Consider the following 19,107-nt stretch of genomic DNA (forward strand, 5'->3'; position numbering starts at 1 on the left):
AAGAGCAAATGCAGGCACTGAATGATCGCACCAATCGACAGTTAAAAGAGCAAATACAGGAAGCAAAAGATCACTTCAATAAAGAGTTAGAGATATTGAAAAAAAACCAAACAGAAATCCTTGAAATGAAGGAAACAATAAACCAAATTAAGAACTCCATAGAAAGCATAACCAATAGAATAGAACACCTGGAAGACAGAACATCAGACATTGAAGATAAAATATTTAACCTTGAAAACAAAGTTGAACAAACAGAGAAGATGGTAAGAAATCATGAACAGAATCTCCAAGAACTATGGGATATCATGAAGAGGCCAAATTTGAGAATTATTGGAATTGAGGAAGGCTTAGAGAAACAGACCAAAGGAATGAACAATCTATTCAATGAAATACTATCAGAAAATTTCCCAAATCTGAAGAATGAAATGGAAGATCAAGTACAAGAGGCTTATAGGACTCCAAATATACAAAATTACAACAGACCCACACCAAGGCACATTATAATGAAAATGCCCAACATACAAAATAAAGACAGAATTTTAAAGGCCGCAAGAGAGAGGAATCAAATTACATTCAGGGGGAAACCAATACGGATATCAGCAGATTTTTCAATCCAGACCCTAAAAGCTAGAAGGGCCTGGAACAACATTTTTCAAGCCCTGAAAGAAAATGGATGCCAACCAAGAATCTTATACCCAGCAAAACTTACCTTCAAATTTGATGATGAAATAAAATCCTTCCATGATAAACAAAAGCTAAAAGAATTTACAAAAAGAAAGCCAGCATTACAGAACATTCTCAGCAAAATATTCCATGAGGAAGAGATGAAAAACAAAGGAACAAATCAGCAATGGGAGGAACCATCCTAAAGGAATTGTCAAATAAAGGAAGAACCAAGTCGTCTCAAAATAAATAAATAAATAAATAAATAAAATGAACCAAATGACCGGGAATACTAATCATATCTCAATAATAACCCTAAATATTAATGGCCTGAACTCATCAATCAAAAGACATAGACTGGCAGATTGGATCAAAAAGAAAGATCCAACAATATGTTGCCTGCAAGAGACTCACCTCGTAGAAAGAGATACACATAGACTAAAGGTGAAAGGATGGGGGAAAACATATCATGCACATGGACTCAGCAAAAAAGCTGGGGTATCCATCCTCATTTCAGATAAGGTGAACTTCAAGTCAAAACTAGTCAAAAGGGATAAAGAAGGACATTACATACTGCTTAAGGGAACCATAAATCAGCAAGACATAACAATCATAAACATCTATGCCCCAAACAGTGGCTCATCCATGTATGTCAAACAAATCCTTCTCAATTTCAGAAACCAAATAGACCATAACACAATAATTCTAGGTGATTTTAACACGCCTCTCTCACCACTGGACAGATCTTCCAAACAAAAATTGAACAAAGAAACCATAGATCTCAATAACACAATCAATAATTTAGACTTCACGGACATTTATAGAATATACCATCCAACCAAGAGCGAATACACTTTCTTCTCAGCAGCACATGGATCCTTCTCTAAAATAGACCATATATTATGCCACAAAGCTAATGTAAGCAAATACAAGAAGATAGAGACACTACCTTGTATTCTATCAGATCATAATGGTTTGAAGTTAGAAATAAATGAAAGAGTAAAAAACAGAAGCTACTCCAACACCTGGAGATTAAACAATATGCTATTACATGATGAATGGATAACAGAAGATATTAGGAAGGAAATTTAAAAATTCCTAGAGGTAAATGAGAACAAAGAAACATCATATCAAAATCTTTGGGACACTATGAAAGCAGTACTTAGAGGAAAATTTATTTCATGGAGCGCATTCAATAAAAGAAGTAAAAATCAACAAATAAACAACCTAACACTTCAGCTCAAAGCCCTAGAAAAAGAAGAACAGACCAACACCAAAAGTAGTAGAAGACAGGAAATAGTTAAACTCAGAGCTGAAATCAACGAAATTGAAACAAAAGAAACTATACAAAAAATTGACAAAACAAATAGTTGGTTCTTTGAAAAAATAAACAAAATTGATAAACCCTTAGCCACTCTAACAAAGAGAAGACGAGAGAAAACCCAAATCACCAAAATTCGGAATGAACAAGGAAATATCACAACAGACACGATTGAAATACAAAACATAATTAGAAGCTATTTTGAAAATCTATATTCTAACCAAATAGAAAATTTCGAAGACATCAACAGGTTTCTAGAGACATATGAATTGCCTAAATTGAACGAGGAGGACATACAAAATTTAAATAGATCAATTTCAAGTAATGAAGTAGAAGAGGTCATCAAAAGCCTACCAACAAAGAAAAGTCCAGGACCAGACGGGTTCTCAGCCGAGTTCTACAAAATCTTTAAAGAAGAGCTCATTCCAATACTTCTCAAAGTATTCCATGAAATAGAAGAGGAGGGTACCCTCCCAAACTCATTCTATGAAACCAATATTACCCTGATACCCAAGCCAGACAGAGATAAATCGAGGAAAGAAAATTTCAGACTGATATCATTAATGAACATTGATACAAAAATTCTCAATAAAATTTTAGCAAATCGCATACAAAAATATATTAAAAAGATAGTGCACCACGATCAAGTGGGTTTTATCCCAGGGATGCAAGGTTGGTTCAACATCCGGAAATCAATAAATGTAATTCACCATATCAATAGACTTAAAGTCAAGAACCACATGATTATTTCAATTGATGCAGATAAAGCATTTGATAAAATACAACACCCCTTCATGCTCAAAACACTAGAAAAAATAGGGATAGTGGGAACATTCCTTAACATTGTAAAGGCCATCTATGCTAAGCCCATGGCCAATATCATTCTAAACGGTGAAAAACTGAAAGCATTCCCCCTAAAAACTGGAACAAGACAGGGATGCCCTCTTTCACCACTCCTATTCAATATCGTTCTTGAGACTCTAGCCAGAGCAATTAGACAGACCAAGGAAATTAAAGGAATACGAATAGGAAAAGAAGAACTCAAACTATCCCTATTTGCGGATGATATGATTATATACTTAGAGGAACCAGGAAGTTCCACCAGAAAACTGTTAGAACTCATAAGTGAATTCAGTAAAGTGGCAGGTTACAAGATCAATGCTCATAAATCCAATGCATTTTTATACATAAGTGAGGAATCCTCAGAAAGAGAAATTATGAAAACTACCCCATTCACCATAGCATCGAAAAAAATAAAATACTTGGGAATCAATCTCACAAAAGAGGTAAAAGACCTCTACAATGAGAACTACAGAACACTAAAGAAAGAAATCGAAGAAAACCTTAGAAGATGGAAAGATCTCCCATGTTCTTGGATAGGCCGAATTAATATTGTCAAAATGGCCATACTACCAAAAGTGCTACACAGATTCAATGCAATCCCAATTAAAATCCCAATGACGTACCTTACAGAAATAGAGCAAGCAATCATGAAATTCATCTGGAAGAATAAGAAACCCAGAATAGCTAAAGCAATCCTTCGCAGGAAAAATGAAGCAGGGGGTATCGCAATACCCGAACTTCAACTTTATTACAAAGCAATAGTAACAAAGATGGCATGGTACTGGTACCAAAATAGACAGGTAGATCAATGGTACAGAATAGAGGACACGGACACAAACCCAAATAAATACAACTTTCTAATACTAGACAAAGGCGCCAAAAATATGCAATGGAGAAAAGATAGCCTCTTCAACAAATGGTGCTGGGAGAATTGGAAATCCATATGCAACAGAATGAAACTAAACCCATATCTCTCACCCTGCACAAAACTCAACTCAAAATGGATTAAGGACCTTGGAATCAGACCAGAGACTCTGCAGATTATAGAAGAAAAAGTAGGTCCCGATCTTCAACATGTCGGCCTAGGACCAGACTTCCTCAACAGGACTCCCATAGCACAAGAAATAAAAGCAAGAATCAATAACTGGGATAGATTCAAACTAAAAAGCTTTCTCTCAGCAAAGGAAACTATCAGTAATGTGAAGAAAGAGCCTACAGAGTGGGAGAATATCTTTGTCAATCATACTTCAGATAGAGCACTAATCTCCAGAATCTATAAAGAACTCAAAAAACTCTACACCAAGAATACAAATAATCCAATCGACAAATGGGCTAAGGAAATGAACAGACACTTCACAGAAGAAGATGTACAAACAATCAATAAACATATGAAAAAATGTTCAACATCTCTAGTAATAAGAGAAATGCAAATCAAAACCACCCTAAGATTCCATCTCACCCCAATTAGAATGGCGATTATCAAAAATACAAACAACAGGTGTTGGCGAGGATGTGGGGAGAAAGGTACACTCATACATTGCTGGTGGGGCTGCAAATTAGTGCAGCCACTCTGGAAAGCAGTGTGGAAATTCCTTAGAAAACTTGGAATGGACCCTCCATTTGACCCAGCTATCCCACTCCTTGGCCTATACCCAAAGGATCTAAAATCAGCATACTACAGAGATACAGCCACATCAATGTTCATAGCTGCTCAATTCACAATAGCCAGACTATGGAACCAACCTAGATGCCCTTCAATTGACGAGTGGATAAAGAAACTGTGGTATATATACACAATGGAATATTACTCAGCCATAAAGAATGACAAAATTATGGCATTTGCAGGCAAATGGATGAAACTGGAGAATATCATGCTAAGTGAGATAAGCCAATCTCAAAAAGACAAGGGACGAATGATATCGCTAATAAGTGGAGGATGACACATAATGGGGGGGAGGGAAGGGTTAGTGCTAGGGTTAGAGTTAGGGTTAGGGAGGGGGGCAAGTATGGAGGAAGAAAGTACTGTATAGAGGGTAAAGAGGGGTGGGAGGGGTGGGGGGAAGGGAAAAAATAACAGAATGAATCAAACAACATTATTGTATGTGGATTTATGATTACACAAATGGTATGCCTTTGCGCCATGTACAAACAGAGAGGCAACATGTATCCCATTTGTTTACAATAAAATAAAATTAAAAAAAAAAAAGAAACTAAAAAAAAAAAAAAAAATGTTACTCATGGACTGTGTTCCAGTCTTCATTGTATTCCCCGCTGTGTCAAAAAAACTTGGCAACAGGCAAGCACTTGATACACATTTGATGAATAAAATAAAAAGATGAAAACATTTTTGGAACCTATGTATCAACTGACATCTCTGCTTGGATATCTAATAGGGTTTCAAAACAAAATTCTTAATTTTTTTCTCATATCTGTATTTTCCTGATTTCCCTCCATTTTCATAAGTTAGTTACAGTTTTCATCCCTGGTCCACATAAATTAATTCTCCACATATACAAATAAAGTGGTGTTTTAAAACCATAAATCAAATCTCTGTCTCTTCCAAGTTTAAACCCTTCAAAAACTTCACAATATAATAAAAACACAATGAAAACACTCGCTCTAGCTTAGGTGATGGCCCCGGCTCCCTGTCCATTCCTATCTTGTATAACTCCCTCGCTTGCCCTCTATCCATAAGTCATTTGTCTTCCTATCTCTTCTTTATACACCAACCATAGTTTCACCTTTGAGCCCTAATACTACCTGTTCTCTGGAAATTCTCTTCTCCCATCCCCCAAAAGATGGATTCCTCTTGGCACTCAGCTCTCAATTTAAATGCTACCCTCCTCAGAGAAATATTTTGCTGAATGCCCAGTTTAAAGTAGATGCCCACTCTACCAATGGAATAATTTTAATTATCTAAATGGAACATTGGTTCTTGGTGTTTTTCTTAATTATTTGTCATCTCTCCCCCAATAAGAAGCAGAGAGAATTTAATTATCCTGTTATGCCAAGGGTCTCCAATATCACCCCCAAGGCTCAATGATTCACTCATTGCCATATGTGGTGAGCAGTGACTGAGACTGGGGGTCTCTGATGACCTCATGGCTGTAGCATGTCTGGAATGTTTCTGTGCAAGGGCACAGGATGCCTAGCTGCTGTGGCAATGCCCTATATGAGGAGGCTCTATGCAGGAGTGCTATCAGCTCTAACCTTGATCTCGGGCACACAGCTCCTGGGAATAAAGAAATTCTTGTGCTAGACAACTACAATGTTTCACCAGCTCTGCTTCTCAGGTTCCAGAAAGAGCTACTACACAAAGCTCCTAACACTGCACTTTGCAACTGTCAATTCCAACTGTGGAAAAGCTACATAGATGTCCTAGTTTCTGTAACTTTCCTGAATACAAAGAATAATGGTTGCATAGTTTTTAACATGATAATGAAACATATAAAGATTGGTGGTGTTGACTCTTTATCTGCATCTCCAGAGCTCCACCTGATCCCAGTTTAATCTTTAAATTCTGTGTTTGTGAATCTATTTTCCAACCTCCCTTCGTCCCTCGCTGGAACAAAGAGTGTGGCTGCACAGATCACAGCAGTCATACACACACCTAGGATTTGTTAAGTGAAAAAATACAGCAAAATTGTCAGCGAAGAGACAGAAACAAGCACCAAGGTCCAGAAGAAATCAGGCATAAGCCTCTAAGAGTCCTCTCCCAAGAATCACATAGGACATACTACAGTCCAACATCAGAATGTAGCATGTATGAAACACTGTCTGCCAGGAAAGCTCACTGCAGAATCAGTGCCTGTGGTTTCTACCAGGGCTGGTCACCTAAGTACCCTCTGCCTAGCATATACCAAAATTCCAGACTCTGAGAAGGAAAACAGTTATCTGGCATAAGACATACCGTTAGCACAAACCTTTTAAGTACAGTTAGCCAATCTCATCAGTAAGAAATGATGGTAACCCCTCAAATCTAAGTTTTCTAAAAGCAGCCAACACCCAACTCTGAAAGTAGGATTCTCTAAAAATAGAAGTCTGAAGCTTGCTATGTTAACTCTTTTCTAAACACTTACTCACTACTAAGTCACCTATTTTAACTTCTACCAACAGATCTGGAAAAAAACATGTTGTTCTTCTCTGAATCTAACATATCAAAGAAATTTTCATTCATTAACTGTTTTCTTAACACTTGCCACATATGAGGCAATGGAAAAAAAAAAAAAAAATACCATCTGCCCCTTACAAACTCACACTCCAGAAGGAACAAGAGATATTGTAGTCATTCATTAAATGGTAGCTATCATTACACCACCATGTTTTTAGTGTACTAAGAAACTGACAATATAAGAGATTAGATATGAAGCCCATACCACTAGTATATTTATATCTTATTTGACCTACCCTTATTTATGTCCTTATTTATAAAAAGGATTTGAGGTATAAGTTAAAAATAAAAAAGGCCAGGCACAGTGATGTGAGTTGTAGTCCTACTACTTGGGACGCTGATTGGGAGGACTGCTTACACCTAGAGCTCAAGGCCAGCCTGGGCAACACAGTGAAACCCCCTTTCAAAAATTTTTTGTCAATTAAAAAAAGAATTTCAGGGAGTGGGAAAGATGGTGGAATAAGACAGACATCATTAACCTATATACATGTATGATTGCACAAATGGTATGACTCTATATCGTGTACAACCAGAGAAATGAAAAGTTGTACTCCATTTGTGTACAATGAAAAAAAAAAGCAAAAGAAAAAAGAATTTCAAAAAATATTTAAAAGTAAATAGAAGCCAAAAATCAATAAATTCATTATCCACTCATTCAAATATTTACTAAGCACTCATTGAATGGCCAAGCTTAAAAAGGAAAAATGGACATATTTCCTGATAAAAGTTTAAAATATAATGTGTGAACAAGTCTTAAACACTTTATACCAAACTCCTTGAAGACAATTTTGCCACATCTGTAGAAATATTTCTTATATCAACCCTTGATTAAAGCAGATGATACCATATTAGTATGGCATCAAAGACGCTGCATGACCTTTGTGTTCCTCTAATCTCACTGTCTGTCATTTTCCACCCTTAAAAGTGAACTGTGTGTTTTACTGCACACACAATGCTATTTCCTATCACCCAAAGTTTCCCTCTGCCTGGAACGTCTCCCCTACCTTGGCATCCAAATACTTCTGGCTAAGTAATATGCATTAATCAAGACTGAGTACAGAGGTTTAACTTATATAAACCTTCCCTGAACCTCAGGCCAGGCCAGGTTCTTTCAGTCAGCTTACCTGGTACCCTGCTCAAATCATATTACTGTCCTTAATGTATTTTGATAAAATTACCTATTTAGGGGTCTATTTCTATAAAAGTCATATCTTATCTATCTTTGTGTCCATAGCACATAGCAGAATAGTGGCTGTCCACTACAAGTTTGATAAAACCTATGCATTACAGATGGCTTGCAAATGAGGTAAACTGATTGAGGCATACTTTCTAAAATAAGTCACTAATGTTTCCTTTAGAGGAACTGTCCTGATTATCAATTATCTCCTTTTTTTCACAGGACATATACTGTAGAACCCCTTACAATGGAGATCAGTAGCAAGTGCCAAAATGTACTTGGAGTCAGCACTGTGAGTCAGAGATCTGTCTGCTCTGCACATTTCGTAGGTGTACTGGGTGGCAAAAATGAAACTACATTACAAAAATCCAAGACTCTTCCATGTATTCATGCTTGGATTGAAGGCCACAGAACCTCAAAATCAGTGATCCATAATCAGTGGTCCTTAACTTTTTCTACTTCTATTGTGTTTAGATATGTTACTCATCTGCATGAATGACATTTTTAAATGATCACCTGGGGATACAAACCCTGGAGGTAACAAGGTATTACTTACAACTACTATTCTACATATATCAATTCTACTGAAAATGATCACAAAGAATATCATATATTAATCTTTTTATGAATGATTTATAACTTAAAATACATTTTCTTTACTGAAAAAAGTGATAAAGGCTAGCATACAAAATGCAACTCATGTAAAGGACATACACTTTATTAAATTTAAATCACAACCCATACTTTTGTTCCTTCACTCTAAACTATGATTGCTGGACACTGGAGGAATAAAATGGGGATCTGCCCTATCATCCACGATAAAGACTTCTGTTGTAGAACAAAATACCATTGTCCTTACAAGAAAAGTAGTGAGAGTAGAACCCAAAATTACTTAAGCTAAATTTGAGAGTTTTAATCCCTTACCCGGACAGCATGACCATTATAAATAGTGAACAGAAATCTTACTCTGGGAATGATCATAGGCACATAGCCTTGAAGAGGCATCTACATTTTAACTTCTGGAATTCAACTGTCTCTCTTTATGTATCTGTGCCTGCAATATCTTGCATGAAATTTAAACACATTTCTTTCAATTAAATAGGCTGAAAACCTTCTTGAAAATATGAAGTACATCTTACATATTTAATAGAGCCCCTTGCTACACCAAGCACCATCTAACAGAATGTGGGCAGGATAGAAGAAAGGAATCCATAAAGGAAGGGTAAGCAGGACAAGGCAAAGCTTGGAGGTGGTGGAAGGAAGAGAAAACTAGCTCTGGAGACTCACAAAGATGACAGGGAGAGAAGGTGTTACAAAGACAATTAAGAAGAGTATGATCAGGCAATTCTGAAGAGACAAAATCTAAAACCCTCATTTCTTTAAAGTTTGTGGGTTTTGTGCAAAAGAGAAAGGTCAAATTTACCCTCTATCTAGTTTCAAACTTTAGTATTATTGTTAAAATACCACTCAAAAAACTTTAATGTACTCAAAGGGGTCCTGTTAGAAATTTTAGTAAACAGTTTTCCTGGCTCTATTTGCACTGTAGTGAAAACCTCAATGGGACTCCACTGTGTAGGCCTTCCACTGACATATATTCTATAAACTTTTACTCCAACCCCAATAATAAAGCTAGTGTGATATTTTTAGCACCACTGCGCTCTTCCTGCAGTCATAAGGGACCAGTGTCCCTCAACTCCCAATGCCATATTCAAATCATTAGAACACCACATTCCCCTGGTGAGACAAGAGCCATAATTTCTCCAACAGAAAAACTGACTTCTCTTCTTCTAGATACCAACTGCTGCTAAAAAGAATGACATTATGGGGGGGGGGGGGAATAACGGAATAAATCAAACATCATTACTCTATGTAAATATATGAATATGCAAATGGTATGCTATTACTCCATGTACAAACTGAAACAACTTGTATCCATTTGTTTACAATAAAAATAAATTAAAAAAAAAAGAATGACATATGAATTACCTTTATAATCTTTCTGCAAATAGTTAATAAACCCTCAATCTGGCCCCAGTTAAATAAAGCGGTGAACTCTTTATAAAACATAATTATAAAAATGTAATCAGGAAACTAGATTCCAGTCCTGACACTTTCACTTAATTTTTGGGGGGTTAGGGGAGTGCTGAGGCTTGAACCCATGGTCTTATACATGCTAGGCAAGCAGGCAAGCACTTTACCATTGAGCTACATCCCCAGCCACTTAATCTTGGAGTCCCAGTTTCCAGAACTACATATAAGAGCATTCCATGTAATTAAACTCAAACAACAATATGTTGAGTAAATTATGTGTGGTGAATACATAATGCCTCAGTTATTGTCAGGCTCTGAATTTAAAATATTTTAATGATTGAGGTTACTGACATTTTCCTGATCGTGCTAGACTGTACAAGGAGAACCCAGATAACCAGCACCCTCCTCCTCAGACACCTACAACCCCAAGTTCAACCATACACATGCTCTTGGGAGTAGCAAGATTGCTGCTATCAGCAATTTCTACCTGTACCTCAAACCCCAGCAGGAGGTTAATAAACAAGGGGAATCTGCCTGAAACGGAGACAGCACCGAGAAGAAAGGGGAGATTCAAGCAAGACCTAAGGTTTTAGCAAGAAAAATACAAATGATGTGACATATACAAGCTGCTTAACCTCACTAAGCTTTAATTTTCTTTCCTGAAAAATGGATAAATTGTCACCTTATAGGGTTAGCGTAAGAAGTAAATGAATAATTTACAAAATAAGTTTCGTGCATATTTTCCATTATTGGCTAAAAAGTGGAATTAACTGCGCTGTGAATTAGTCACTCAATCAGTTTCCACAGTCTAATCACCAGATCTTAAAAAGATTCTACTTCAGGAAAGGGCAAGCAGTAGATGGCTCTAAGATCTCTTTTAATTCAAAGATTCACTAAAACTAAGCAGCTGAACCACCATCACCATGGTGTATGAATGACCATATCAAGGTTATCACTACAATCTTTTAGTCTAAATTCTAATCACTAATTGGCAGAAAAAGAGGCTAAGGTGTCCTGCAAACATTCCTGGACTACTGGCTACTTCTGAAGTGGACTCTGCATAAATGGACCTTCTACAACTACTGATGGGAATAAAAATCCACAGGTGATAAAAGAGGGTTCACTTCACACTATGCAGAAGAGAAAGAAAATACTAACAATAATCCCAGGCGTGTGGAAATGCTCAGTAACAGTTAACTCCTATTACTATCACAGAGAACTGTCCCTGGGGACAACACAAAAATAAAGTTTTAAGTACAACATGCTTGTAAGGACCCTGTACACCTTAGCAGTGCTGACCAAGTGTAGGGTTTCTAGCTTTTACTAGAGATGACTCTTCAGAACATTTAATTTTCTAGGTCAGTTGAAGCATGATTAAGATGTCATAATCTAACACAAAAATTTTTTTTCTTTTATCAACACACCAAGCAAAGCTTGAACCAGTCAAGAATGAATCAGGCTTAGGTGAACAACAGCTACAGTAACTAGTAGAGCAGGCACTCAATAAACATTTGCGGGGAAGAAAGACTTCTAGGGAAAGGCAAAAATCCCCTCCTGAATAGTATGATGGATTATTTCTGGGCTTCCTAGCAGTTTTGATCTGTATATCCATGGTATACAACACTGTATCCATGGTGAGAACCTACCACTTGACAGATAAACAACCAAAAGAAGTGGATGCAAGGGGAGAAAAGAATGGTTTCTCATGGCTCTTTTCCTGCACTAGCATAAAGGTAATATTCACCCTCTTTTCCTGACTTCTCTTTAGACTAATATGCAGAGTATTTATAAACCAAATCACATTTTTAAATCAACTATAGGTATCATCGATTACTAAATCTGATAGAGTAGTTCTTATGAAGTTCAACGGTCACCTAGCCAACCTAAAAAATTAGCCCAATAAACAAATAAACACGTCATTTGTAATCAGGGGAAGTGTACACAAAATGAAATGCTATATATTGTAAATCAGAGTGCTAAAACTGAAAAGATTGATAATATCTACTGTGAAAATATGAGGGGAAAAGTACTCAGATATACTACTGAAAGGGGCATGAATTTCCAGTTTTTGGGGGGAGATATTTGGTACTACCTATGAAAAAACAGATTGTGCACATTAGAACAATTCCACTTCCAGAAATCTGTGGTTATGCTTCACAATACAGGTGCAATTACCATGCATTACAATAATATTTTTATATCTGAAATAGCAAAAAAGAAAAGTAGAAACTTTATTAAACTCTCAAAAGAGAAATAGAGAAATAAACATGCTATATCCATGCCACAGAATACTTTGCAATTAAAGAATGAGAAATGGTTTAAAGTAGCATATAATAATAGATTGCTTCATAAGAAAAACAAGTTGTCAAATAGGATATACAGAATGTCTCATTTGGAAAAGGATATATTAACTGCTTTTAATATAACTCTCTCCCAAGAATTATAATTGGTGGGCAGGGGAAAGGTGGTCCATTTTACATTTGTTTTATTTAAAATTCTTAAGCAATAAAAAAGAAAATTTCACATATTTTTGCTTTCTAAGAAATGCAAGGCTGTTTATCTTCCCAAATCATAATCAGTAGCTAGTTCTACAATTTTATAGTAGTTCTGTTAATGTCTCAAAGATTTTATTAAGTTCGTAATTTTCTCAAAAACTAACATTAGTTCAAAGATCCACTTTAGCTGATTCTTGTACTTGGAAAAAGTGACAAACATCAACAATAATTTCTAGGGAAAAACAGAACTCGCTATTGTAAGTCTATCTCAGAGAAAATCCACTTGGGATTTTTTTTATTACACTTGCTTCACCATTTGTCAGCAACCATTTTGAGAAATCTAGCTTGCTTCTGACCAAGTCCTTCTTTATTTCTATTAGGCAATGATTTAAAATGTGACTGACAACATATTAAACTGTAACCATTTTGAAAACATATTCTTATGTCCTATTTTTTACTGGATGCTGGATCTAAACAAGCTTTTCAAATACTTACTAAACTGCTCAGGAAAATAAAATTACAGGTCAAAAAGTGAATAGAAAAAAAATTAAAGCAATGTTTCTTTTAAAAAATATGCAACCATTAGCCAGCTGCAATGACTTCAAGTTCAACGTCCAGTTATGCATTACTTAAACATCAGTTGTCCTATCAAAGACATATACAAGATTAGATTAAGTCTTCCAATATTCATATAGGTACCAGTACATAACCTCATTTATTTAAATATGTGAGATTTCTGTTCATTTGAACACATTTCATTAAAGCAAAGATCCTCACGTCATGAGATAATTACTTTCCCTTGAAAAAAAATTACAAGAATAAAATTTCTTTTTAACTTAAAGACTTAGACTTTTCCCCCTAATTCCCAATTATTCTACAAATTAACTAGAAGACTGAAATTTTATTTTAATAAAAATCCCAATTCAGTTGAAACTTCACAGAGGTTTCCAGTAAAAATATGTTTAACATCATTTTACCTCTGAATACTGTCAATAAGAATTATGTGATCAAGTTTTTTCCATCCAAATTTGATGTAGCACTAGTCCTTGTAAAATATCAAATAACTACCATAACCAAATGCTATTAAACCTAGCTAGCTTCCTGTATGTCATATTTTCTCTTATCCTCCATCCTGTTCTATGATGTTCACAGAGAGTGTTGATAGGGAAATCACAAAGTTGGCAGTGTGACAATGTCTCTAAGATAAATTATAAATTAATCTTAATCTCTTTCAAGAAATAATTTCAGATATTAAACCAAAGAAAATAAGCATATTAAAGCAGAGAAGCTATGTTAATTGGCATAAAGAATAACTTAGGAGTTAGGAAGGGAGACATTTATCACACTGAAGTTAGAAAATGATGGACAGCTGCAAGTAAATTATCTGACATAAAAATAGCACTAAGTAAGAAAGAAGCAGGGATAACTTTCTATTGGATACTAGTTAATATGGAGCTAACTTCATAACTAACTTTTGAAATGAATATTCTAAGCAAATGAGAAATACAGAAAAAGAAACATGTTCACTTAATTCTTGACAATGTCTCTTACATTAATAGAAAATGTAAATAATGTATCTACGAAGTACTAAATGAACTGAATGTTCACCAATGTGAACATAAAAACACCAAAAAGAAAAGGAGAAAAGAAGAAGAACACCAGGAAAAATCAAACCTACAAAAGTTTAATAAACAAAGAGAGGCATTTAAAAATTTCTTATTTCTTTATATTATAAAGCATATAGTTCAAAAAGTCACAACTCACACATTATATTCACAATCTTAAGGTTGCTATAAACTTAAAACTTAGACTTTATGACGTTTATCTACATTTTTAAAATATTTGGATAAAATTGCCTTCTAACCAAAGATTCTGCACAATATTAACAACACTGATAACCAATCCTCTGTGAAATAGCTTAGAAACAATATAAAAATATTTTATTGTCTTAAACTGTACTTTTTAATCAAATTACCCATTTATAAAAGGTTGAATTATACACTCATAACTTACCAAACTGCTCACAGTACTTTCATAGTCTTGGATATTATCGAACTGTTTAGTCCCCCTTAAACAGGAAAAATGAGCAACAGCCACCGCACGTACATGATGCAACTCTGACCTCAACACACTTTTTCTCTTGCTATTTCTCATATTTCCTTCCAAATACATTTTTTATTGAGAACAAATTTGAGTGTTACATTTAAAATCGGTTGAAAATGAAAAAAAATCTTTTACTCTTTTTTAATACTTTCTACTAGAAACGCACTAAAACTGTAACATGCTATTCACAGTAAAAAAAGCTTTATAAGAACGTTCTATTTTGGAGCACTAATACAAAGATAACAAAATATAATGTAACAAAATATAACAAGAAATATCATCTATAAAGTGGTTCCATATTATGTATACAAAAGAAAGTATAGTAATAAATGTATACCTCACAAATTGTGCAGAGTTACATAAAACAAACTAAAGCTATGCACAAATATGCTGCAACTACTGGAATCAGTCAACTTTTTCTGTAAAGAGACAAATAGTAAATATGTTTGGTTGTGTCAACTGTTCTTATCTTTGTTTTCTTTGATGTTCCCCACTCCTTCAAGTACTGGGCATTGAACCCAGGGGTACTCTACCACTGAGCTAAAGTCTCAGTCCTTATTTTTTAAATCCTGAAAAAGGGTCTCCCTAAGTTACCCAGACTGGCCTCAAACATGTGATCCTTCTGCCCCAGTTGCTGGGATATGGCCTGCCAGCCACTTTCTTCTTTCTTTCTCTCTCTCTTTCTTTCTTTCTTTCTTTCTCTCTTTCTTTCTCTCCTTCCTTCTTCCCTCTTTCCCTTCCCTCCCTCCCTTCCTTCCTCCCTTTCCTCATTCCTTCCTTCCCTTCTTTTCCTCTTGAGGGCATTCAGTAGTTGTTATTATAACCTTTAAAGTGCACAATCCATTCTTAGCTCAGAAGCCATAGTTTGCCAGTCTCAAGGCCCTTTCACAGTAACTACTCCTTTTTATGTGCTTCAAATATATTAAAGATGAAAAAATAGTTTCAAGTACCCAATAATACATTTTCCAAAGGAGCAATTAATTTCATTAAAAGAGAGGGTATGCTTATAGCATTGGAAAATATGGGACTATATATTTTACAATTTGAATATAAATCATTTGTACACAGTACATATATTAGAATCAGATTTGATTTTTTCAAAATCAAGATTTTTATCACTTAAAAGTAACAAAATACTAGATTCCAGTGAATTTTCCACCAGTTAAAGACAGGTTAATAACTCTCCAGGCACAAAAATACTGCTACAGGTATTGATTAAAATATATTCTTGGTCAAGTCCTGAGCAGCTGAGAGGACAACCCAGAAGCAAGATTTGAACAATTTTCCTCTGTAAGATCTTGATGAAAAAAACAAAGCATACATAATTCACCTCTACAAAGATTATACTCCAGCATTTTAAAAAACTTTTTAATTATAATAGTAGTAAAAAGGAAAATAAAGAGAGTAAATGATCATGGAAAACCAGACCCGAGAATTCCTTGGACTTTTCCAAACACTTAAACCAGACTGAATTGGTTGAAACACATGGTCACCTTATTCCCACTGGTACTCAAAGTCTCTGGGTAGGCAATTCTGATAAAGATGAGAAGCCAGAAGAAGAAAAAAATGAAGATGGTACTGATTTCAAGGATAAGAAAAAAAGATCCAAGCAAGTTGCTTGTTTGGGCTGCTGAAACAAATCAGCTTACTTCAAAGCAGAGACTATTTTCTGAGAAGGCCGTGCATGTGAAGACTCGGGGTGACAATAAGCACCCCTCTTCATCAAGCAGCCTACACTGGATACTTAGATATGTCCAAGAGCTGGTGGCACAGGGGCAAGGTTCATGCATAACTGTAGATGGCTGAGCACCCTGGCACAGTGCACCTAGGTAGAACAACATCTGGGTGACTTGTATCTTCAGTATGATGCAGAAGTCAATGCTCAAACAAGAGCCCTGTTGATCCCCTTGCACCTTGCTGCTGGGAACACAGACAGCCAAGATATTCAGCACAACTTCTGATGGACCGTTGCACAAAGCAGATCTAAAGATCAACTTGGAAGAAACTACCAGGAGACAAGTATCTATCACTACCTCTTTGAAATTGTAGTAGGCTGTACAAATTCTTTCACGTCAATCATAATGGTTCTAACAATTTTCTTAAGTCTCTAAATAACAGTGCCTCCTTTATGTGAGATGTAAAGTATTCCCATAATACAAAGTTGACATCAAAAGTCTTACTACTAATTCAGTGTTGCTCATTACAATGTTCTTCCACATCAACTGCCTGATCTTGATGTCAGAATATATTTGAGAGTTGTTTGGATAGATCTTTAATGATTTATGTGGCATTTCTGACTTTTGTGAGAATTTTACCTTACCTTTACTTAGAAATTTGACATAGGTAGAGCAGAAAGTTAAGGTATTTTTGCTTCTGAGCCAAGAGAAACATATTTTTAAATATTCTGTATCCCAGATCTTTGTTGAGTAGTATATTGACATATATTTCTATAAAATGAGGTAACTCTAAATTTAGTGTAAAAGTTTTAAATACACTGGTACAGCTCAGCTCTTTTCTACATTACCAATAGTTAGTTGCTTTTACTTTAAACTAGAAAAGATAATATACTAGTGATTTCAATTTTACAAGTTAAAAAATAAAATAAAATAAAATAACCTAGATCTTTGTTTTTTAATAATATAAACCATTCTGAAAAGCAGTTGGTTAGGTGTTTCATCCATGAATGCTATATACTGTCACCCCTACCACGATTCCCACAATCCTGTGAACACTCCCATCGCCCTCTACTTAACTTGCATGATCCTTGTGCTTGTGGCGACTCAGGGTGACCTGAGTCCAGCAGACAAATAGGCAATGGTCTGAGAAAGGGTAACACTTCTGCTCTCCTACTGGGTTTATCTGCCTGAACCTGCTGGCATGACCTCTGCTCACAGTCTCTCAAGTTCACCAGAAATTTTGATTTCACAAGGTCCTGAGTACATTCAAACTATTCTAAGGGCAAAAAGATGGGTAAGGAATTCTAAGAGAAGGGGGATAGTGATTTTATTGGAAATAGAACCACCCAATGGCTCGGGCTCTATTTTTTTTTTTTAAATCATAGTGTGAATAGTAACAAAAAATATATAAATATTCAGGAAAAATAAAGTCAAATATTGGACAACAGAAATTTTAAAATAAAACATGATTTGTGAAACAGATAGGTAATTTAGCCCTTAAAATGATGTAAGAATTTTTACTAATAAAAGACATACAACACAGAAATCTGAGAATATAATGTACTTTCTTTGAAGTTGTAAAGATTTTCACTCTTTAGAAGCTATCTTAGAGTTTAACATTGCTATTTTGTATTTTTAACTTTTAAGAAGACACAGTTCAGGGGAGGAAATTAATACTAAATACCTGGGTTCTCAAACATCCAATGGTTAACACACAGTTGTTTTTTGAAATACCCATGGTTAACTGTAGGTAAAGAGGTCAAGAGCCCAAGTGGCACTCCTCATTAATCTCACAGCATTTAGGACCCAGGTCACATACTTGGTTGGGACTTTAGATTTGGGTCAAACACAATGCACACTGTGACGCTTCCTAGTGTTCCTTAACTCCCAAGGTGGTTTAAAGTGTTCATTCCTACCTAAATGTAAACAACCTGGAAGGAATGTTTTGTCATCTTTTAAAATTCGGCGGAGTCAGGATCAAAATACAGTAGGTACACCAATATTTGCTGAATGAATTAAATTAATTCATACACAAAAATGCCTTCTTCTCGGGCAAGCTAAACCAACACTGAGTCTTTGAATATGGCAATTAAAGGCAGGTCTGACTCAGAGACCTTTTCCTAACAGTTATTTCCCTAAATCAGCCATGTTCTATTTTCAAAGCCAATGCCCTAATCCAGGCTTCTGTCTCTGCAAAGTGCACTTATCCACCAGTTTCTTCAGTTGTTAACTGCATTAACTTACTTCCAGTTCGGTCTCCCTAACTCCATCCAGCCGTTGCTCACCATGCCCAGCTCAACCCCGTGATCAACCTCCCGCGCTGCACACAACCAAGCCCACACTGTTCAGCGCTTCCCTGGGGCCTCCACCACCTCTGCAGCCTCGCACGCCTCGCAGCCCTGCTTCAGATTCTGCCTGCATTTGAATCAGATCTCAATTCACCAAAACTTACAACAAATAAAACACTAGAGTCCAGTGAATTTTCCACAACTAAAAAGACATGATAATAACTATCCAGGCACAAAACCTGCTGTGGGAACTGATTAAAATGCATTCTTGTTTTCACAAATGTCAAAATGCTATCTTTTCTATTTCCCCTGAGATCTCCTACTGGCCTTGAAGAAGCA

The 19,107-nt window shown here is 35.7% G+C and overlaps 1 protein-coding gene and 1 pseudogene across 7 annotated transcripts in view; one reads left to right on the forward strand and one right to left on the reverse strand.

Annotated features, from left to right (window-relative positions):
* LOC306641429 (ankyrin repeat domain-containing protein 49-like) overlaps window positions 1-17,904 on the forward strand; it is a 35,839-nt pseudogene extending 17,935 nt beyond the window's left edge. Inside the window, exon 2 of the transcript in view lies at window positions 16,186-17,904. The product of the transcript in view is annotated as an ankyrin repeat domain-containing protein 49-like (transcript). The remainder of the gene's footprint in view (window positions 1-16,185) is intronic.
* The window catches only part of RABGAP1L (RAB GTPase activating protein 1 like), a 683,255-nt gene that overhangs the window by 479,733 nt on the left and 184,415 nt on the right, over window positions 1-19,107 (reverse strand). The window lies entirely within an intron of this gene.

Source organism: Sciurus vulgaris (genome assembly GCF_902686455.1).
Source record: "Sciurus vulgaris genome assembly, chromosome: 12".
In the NCBI taxonomy this organism is placed as follows: domain Eukaryota; kingdom Metazoa; phylum Chordata; class Mammalia; order Rodentia; family Sciuridae; genus Sciurus; species Sciurus vulgaris.